Source organism: Chrysoperla carnea, chromosome 2, assembly GCF_905475395.1.
Source record: "Chrysoperla carnea chromosome 2, inChrCarn1.1, whole genome shotgun sequence".
In the NCBI taxonomy this organism is placed as follows: domain Eukaryota; kingdom Metazoa; phylum Arthropoda; class Insecta; order Neuroptera; family Chrysopidae; genus Chrysoperla; species Chrysoperla carnea.
Window position 1 is genome coordinate 25388107 of NC_058338.1, and position 8305 is coordinate 25396411.

Genomic DNA, 8305 nt, shown 5'->3' on the forward strand with positions numbered 1-8305 from the left:
GACCAAGTTCTGTCTGCCGGGCAGGGAAAATTTTTTTTTCGGAAATGGTTTACACGTATAATAAAAATGCAATACTATTTATGGGGTAAATGAAAATTTTGAATCTTATCCAACTTATCGTATTACTTGTTTAAAAGCCTGTAATGGTAGATAAGTGATGATGAAAAATCTATTAAATTTTTATACAATCTCACTGGAAATTTATTTCCTGATATCCTTCATTTAAATAAGAAATCAATTAAATTTTTATATAATCCCCATAGAAATTTGTTTCTTGATCTCCTTCAATGAAAGAAGAAAAAATTCACAGACGCCTAATTAGTTTTGAATATGGCTGTAAAAATAAATATCACATGACATTACGGTAAATGTTGGCAGGTCTTTCTAGAAAATTTAGTTATCCAGAAGGTTACTATTCATACTGGGGCTGGTGAAGTCTCTTTATTTAGAAAATTCGTGGCAAGTGAGATACACCTCTTTTTTAAATGAAATCCTAATGCGGTAATAATAAAATTTTCCTTTGTCAAACGTCTACTGTTTATGAGTCTGTTTAAATACCGATAAAAAATTATCGTGTAAAAGAAATATTTTCATGAAATGGTACGCGTGGATCATTTTTCTTAAATTGTTGCCATGCTGGCGTGTGGCTAAAATTTTCCTTTTTTAAAGCATCGAATCATTAAATAATAATTTGTCTCAAGGAATAATATTTTGTTACTATATTGTAAAACATATCATGCAAGAAAGTGAAACAATTTAAGCATAATAATAATTATAAAATTAACGTCTAGAAATGCACCGTAGACAAATGGTCTAGTAGAGGGATGGCGAACCTTTAAGCATAAACGTGCCATATTTTCTAAAGAAATGTTTAATGAGGCCAGAGTCGTCTCGTGTTGTCTACGAAATTCGACTATTATGCTATGCGTAAACAGCCAATGCGTCAATAGCAATTGTAGTCCATAAATGTCGTTCATAATATAAAAACGTGCCCAAAATATTGTGTCGTGTGCTATTGGTTCGCCATCTCCGGTCTAATATTTCACACTACTTCGCAAAATATTTTGGTTATTTTCTGTGCACTGATTGTGGTTGTATATGTTACAGTTAAAGTATAATATTCATTTAGGGTATGTAACCATTGGTTATTGTATTCGTTGGGTGTAGAAAAGAGCTAGAGCCAAAGGTATGAATTTGTTAAAGTATAAAATTTCTAGAAGAGATTCATTCTATCACACATTAGTTAAAACTTGGATGCGATTTTATATTTTCCATCTTAATTTTAAATTATTAAATTATCAAAATTGCCAACCCCTAGTGACTCAGTTGGTTAAAGCGTATGAGTATTCCACACTTGTGTATCGGCACTGCCAAACCTGCCCTTTAATCTACCTACCTAACTGTCAAAATTACGAATGTAGTTAAGGACAGAAAAAATAAGCCCACACGAGAGTGAATAGTTTATGTGATTATGGATACAACTAGCCATTGGCCCAACGAAAGATAATGAATTATTTTCGAGTTATTCGACTTTAAAGTTCACTGGGTACAAGTAATATTTCATGACATCTAAATCGACTAATATTTTGTTCTTCGATTTATTCATTTTTTAATATCAAACGATTATAGGCAACCCACATTGCACATATGTATGATTTTTGAATAGAAAATAATTTTGATGTCGTGAAATATTTTGATAAAGATAATACCACATTTTGTTTCGAAAAGTTTTATGCTTTATGTAATTGAAGATGTGAATTGAAAGTGAGAAAATATTCTTAATAAATGTTAAGTTAAAAAAAATTCAGGGAGTAATAAATTGACATTTAAGGCTTAATATTAGTTTTCTAATTACGTTCGTGACAAGTATAGTTAATTGTCTCTGGCGATTAACAAGTAGTTTTTGCAATAATGTTTTTGTTGTAATGAAAAATAATAAAATTTATTTTTTTGAAAGTACGTGTTTTTAATGAAAATTAGAGCTACCCCCTTCACCCAATTTTATACAGGCCCTTCATTAGTGTGGACTACGATCTACCATGTATAGTGCACTTTAAAATTGCTCCATTTGGGCAGTACAAAATTGCGCCATTTTGGAGCCAGGCCGTGGTAAGTTTTAAATTTTGAAAACAGTTTTTTTGCTATACTTGAAATCGGAGACCACGTTTTTGTTAAAATTTATTATGGATGCAGTGTTGTACTAACAACATTAAAGAAGATTGTAAGTTTCATAAAAATTTACCAATTTTATTTACGGAATGCGGCCATATTAAAAGCGCCTAGAGAAAGTAGGCGTTTTATATTGTATTTTATTTGGTAGGTAAATATATGAGATTGTTTTCTAGGTAGAACAATGACTAAAGTTGGGGTAAATTTCAATAATTTGAAGTGGACCGAGACTTGAAAAGTTGCTTTTAGCGGTGAATTGAATTTGTACAAGCAAAATGCCTTTGAGAATGGTAACTTTTGCTTTCACCATCGTTATTTTAATTTCGAAATTCCATGTTTAACTCAATAATTTGCAAATGAAATAAAAATTTTGTATTGTCACTTATTAGAATTACATCTGGGTCGGCCATAGTCGACGGGTATCAGAAGTTCTACAAAGAAAATATGATTTAAACAAGTCATTTCAAATCGAAAATTATACTGTCTCCTTCCTTTTTAGTCCCTTTTCTTTATTAGAATTGTCATTAGAAACTATTTTATTATTAGAAGCGATGTCCAAAATCGATCTTGATTTTTTACAAGATCGTTTTTTTTAGAATGTCGTATTTGTTGTCAAAAAGGATGTCTATTATTAAGTTTTTTACAAAATATACAATTTTGTTACTTTTTTCAAAATTTTATTGAAAATTTTCTTTTACTATTCCATTTTTTTCATCTATTTTAAAATAAGTGTTCTACTTTTACAATCAGTTGTAATGTTTTTGATTTTCATATCATAATTTCGATAAAAATAACTTACATTTTCATATCATTACAACATTGCCATTCAATTCCCTGCAATGATGGCTCATTTTTATAATTATGCATTATTGAACACCATGTTACCTCAGCTGGATAATAAATAGCTCGAGATCTAAGTCGTGATTTTGAAATACTTATTTCCTAAAAAAAAATTAAAACTTTTCAATTTATAAAAATGAACTTCACAAATCAATTTAGTTCACAAAATTTCCTGACACTCTAACAAATTGAATGCAGAAAACCGCAATCAAATCCGTCTTACTGTTCAAATTTTCGAACTTCAGTGCTTCATCGCTTACGCGACTAATTATTAAACATTATAAAGTAGGTATCAGAGCTAAGAATTCGAGTATTTTTGATCTTTTAGGAATTCATGATAAATATTAGAGTTTTGTATTTGATTAATATATTTTTGTCAAGAATACCTTGATGATTTCTTTGTTTCGTAACTTAATTTCTTCAAATGTTAGTTTGCTATTAGTAACGATATTTAGTTCATTTATTCTTTCAGATTTGGCACTCAAATTAAGTGATTTCTTTAATTTTCTAAGTTCTTCATCACTGTAAAAACAATAAATAGTGAGTTAGTGAATAAAATATCTCAAATTATATTTATTCGGGTATTGTTTTAAAATTTGCACTATTTCGGAGAAGTGAGAAGCTGCATATTAATTTCAATTTTTTTACACAATATACTTAGTAAAAAAGGTAAGTACTAGTTGCAAGAAAATTTGTTCTTAACATGGCTAGTAGTGGGCTTAAGTATTGAGATCTTTGACTCAAGAAATATTTAGTTGTTATAAGACCATGGTACAAAATGGTACATGCAGGTACAAAATAAGTAGCCGTATTTACTTTTTTAAGGAATCGTCTGAAAATATTAATAACCATCAAAAAATCTCATCAAATTTTATACTTACATACGTTTTAATTCATTTTCAATTTCATTATCTAAACTCTCATACTTTTTGTTAATGTCTTCATATATGTTAGTAATTCCGTACATTGTTAATTCAAATTGTAAAATGAAATAATTGTTGTAGTATTTTCATGTTCAGTTTCTGGAAATAAAATTAAATTATATGGTAAATGATGATATAAAATATAAAAAACTGAACACTACACTGAATGCATACATAATAATAAGTATAAAATCGATTCTGTTTTTCATTTAACGTGGCTTCAATTTGTTTATATTTTAGTATATTATCGCTCCTTCATAGTTACCATTATAATCGATATACCTTTATAAGTTGTAAACGAATGTTTAACGTTTATTTAAACAGTTGAAACGACAAGAAACATCGGGAATAAAAAATAAGCTTACGGGATTCTGTTCTGTTATGTTCTCTCACACAGATCTTCGTATTCATAACTTTGGCAAATGGGCGATCATTTTACCTATCATAATTTTACACAGAAAATAGGGATCATTTTAATCTATGTGAAGGGGATCATTTTACCTGTAACGAGATATTTGAATATCGTCATAAAAATTGACCTTAAAATTTATTATAGGCCTATAAACATATGTTATAATATTATAACAGAAGCCAAGAGTCTTATCTCAAATCAAAAGCGCAGTATAATTTAATAAAAAAAAGAGTCAAATTTTGCTAAGAAACACCGTATTTATTCCATAAAAAAATTGTGTTTGTGGTTGAAACCACCCCTTCTGGTAGGATGATTTTACGAAATTACATATGATTTCGGTTTGTTAAAAAACGATTTTTAGTACTTTTTCAGAGGTTTGAATGACTCTGTACAGTACTTATGTCTACAAAATCATAGGAGTGTATAACTGAGCATAAGGTGTAACGCATGAAAATAATTATTTACTCGTGAAACATATTAACCTTGTGGATAGTGATACTGTCTGTAATGTCTCGTCTGTAAAAATAGTTTAAATTTGCAAAAACATTTTTTCCCAACTTAATTATTAAGCGGAAAAAGTAAAATTAATAAAACTGCTAACCTGAGTAGTAACTAATCATATTTGGCAATCAAATTCTCTTAACAAACAATGACGCTTAATTGGGCGTAATTAGTTAGGCATTGATAGTGATGAACTATTTTTCGTATTAATAAATTATTGGCATACGTGAATAAAAAGGGGTATTTATTAACTAATTGCGAAAAAAAATTTAAAGAATGTAGCAAAGTAGTTTATCAGAATATTGTTGATAACAATAATAGTTTATATATTTTTATCGACTATATGTGTATACCTTCATGTTCATTTATATCAATGAAGCATTCTATAAATATTCAAAGACTTTGTGGTATTAAGCGTTGCAAATTTATAAGTAATAAGCAGCAAAATGTACATACCAATTTTCAATCCTTTAGTTCAGTGTGGAGGGGCTGTGGAGGTGTGCAAAGAAAACATGATTTTGTGGTAGAAAAAAAAGGGTAGGAGGGTTGGAAAGTTGATCAATCAGTTCAATTCAATCGTCTTTAATTGAAGAGGTTGAACAGATATGTAAAGCATTAAAGAAACGGGTTTTCTTCTGGAAATTCTTTTCAAACGCTGAAATTAGGTCTCGTTTTAATAACATATGCTCGCCTTGATATACTCTTTAAACCGAATTTTAGCTCATTTAAAAAAAACACACATACACCTCCTAAAATTTATTCTAGGGGCCATGAAACATTTATAATATCACTCTTCACCGTTCATCTTCGATAAAGGGCATAAGTCTATATTGTCGGGGGAAATATGAATAAAAATTTTCCATTAAAGGTGCACAGGCTTGTATTAATTTTTTGACTATTTTTTCTAGCTAGTGCTAAATACTCGAATATTTTTTATACTGATAATTACTTCTTAGTACCTTTTTATGCTGTATATAGGAATTCTTTGCTCACGATTTATATGAGTCCTGTGATTGTACGCTTTCAGTGAAAATTTTCCAAGAAACAGTTTCATTTTTTTATACCATGTATATATGAAATATATCAAGGTATATTAAGCTTAGTCACAAGTTTGTAACGCTTAAATATATTGAGACTACGAAGAAAATTTTGGTATATTTGTTCATAAAATACATTTGTGGTTGTGGGACCGTCTGCCTGTCTGTCTGTCTTACTACACGATATCTCAAAAAGGAAAAAGGATTTCAAGCTGAAATTTCTGCAGCGTGCTCAGGGCGTAAAAAGTAAGGTCGAGTTTTTAAATGAGCAACATAGGTCAATGAATAAGCATGATTAACTCCTGTAATTTAATGTCGAAAAAAATTCTCTGTAGTCTGAAGTATTTGCACAATAAAATGGAAGTTTAAGTTCCTTCCCTGTACTCTTCATATGTCGCATCATTTTCCGTATTATAATGATAACACATATGTATATAAATTATAATAAATATATTTAATTGCTTTCCATATAGGTATAGGTATTATAGTTATTATCTATGTTAAAATGTAGGTATGTAATGCAACTTTTGTAAAAATAGTTCGATAATAATTAAACATAACATTAACATCATGCATAACATAAATTTTATTATCATCCACATTATTAGCTATTCAATTTTTATTTTTTATATAACCATTCGTCATGTTTTTGGGGTTCGTTATAAAAAAATATCATACCTACATTTTATTTAAAAAAATTAGATTCATTTTTCATTTCATATGTAAAATTACTGTTAACGTGTTGTGACTTCCTAAAAAAATATTATGTGATATTCATAATTAATTTTGTTTAAATCATTTTAAAATTTTAAAGGTATGGATTTAATTCTTGTGATTTTGTTTTTGAAGATTCTTTTAATTATTGTGATTGAATATATATAAAATCATTAACTCGCTCCGTGCGTCTAAACTGTTTTTGTTTAATATTTTCAGTTTGTTCGTGCGGCTCGAGTTATTGAAATTATATACTAACATCTTTTTAGGAATATTTTCGGCGTACCTATATATTTTTTTAATTTAACAAAACAAAAAAATTTTAAAATAAGTTCGTGAAAAATGATCCCCGAGGAAAAAATCTGATGAAACTTTCCAGAGAATAAAGAGTGAGTTATCAAGAATTCAGTTTGTAATGCTCGCGCATTATAAGAACAAGCAAAAGAATTAAGATTTATCAATCAGAAAATACACTTATTTTATATTTTGTAACGGATTTTTTTGACGGATTCGTTTGCGAATAGGTAAAGAGGTAAACCTCTGAAGATTTGATTGTGCACTGAAATTAATAGAAAAATATCTATATTCAGGCGATATTTACGAATTACGAACTTTTCGTTTTAAGAAAATCAATTGATTTAATTCTTGTATCTTCAAATTAAGTAATTATATACGAAATCTCGTTTCCCTGGTGTATGATGGGGCTAAATTCCGAAGTTCATCTCGAATTGTAAAATCTACTATTTTGACAAAGAACAAATTTTGGTGTCCGGCATATTTTTGAGTAACCCCTTAAATCTCAAAGATTTGGAGTAAATCTCAAAGAATGTTTGATCAATTTCGTTATTTGGTACCAAATTATAGTATTTCCGTCTGTAGTTAATGGAAGCAGTTCAATTTGATTTCAAGAGAAAATCTTGTATTTCCATTCACGTAAAAGACAATAGGGGATAATCCTGATATCGAATTGGCCATATTACCCATACAAATTTAAAACTAGACTTTCCATGACAAAGGTAGCGATATCATTACAAAATTTGAAATTGATTAAAAAACGAAGAAGTTAGAAGCAATCAAAGATTGCATTCAAAGGTTTCCCATCTCCTTTTAGCAAAACAAAGTTTTATATCTAATCTCTATGGCGATGACGTCATCAGTGGGTATTTTCCTCTTTGTTTAATTAGCAATTTAAATGTTCTTAGTAAAGATTTTTTAAAACCAACTTCACTTTTCTGCACGTCCAGTGAGAATTCTTGAAATGATAAACAAATTTAGACCGACCTCCTATTAAAGAGTTTTTTTAGGAATAAGAAATAAAATAATCTTAATTTATTATTTATTTAATCTTACGTATATTTTGCATTATTAATATTATTAATTACATACTGATATTACAGAGCTTTTTCATGATTCTTATTTTTTTTTACAATTTTCTTTTGGATTTAGAAAAATATAAATTACATAATATTCTACTCATAATATTTGGATTGTGTTAGTCAAAAATCTTTTTATGTAGGTATTTGGGAGTTTGGATATACAAAATGAAAAATTAGGGATTAACAACAGAGAAAAGAAACATTATGTATCTATATATATTATTCTCAAGAGAAACATTTAAGTAATATTATTTATATTTACCAATATATTTGATATAATATATTAGTATATTTGTTGCTATACATAACAATATTGTTAGTACCTATTATTTA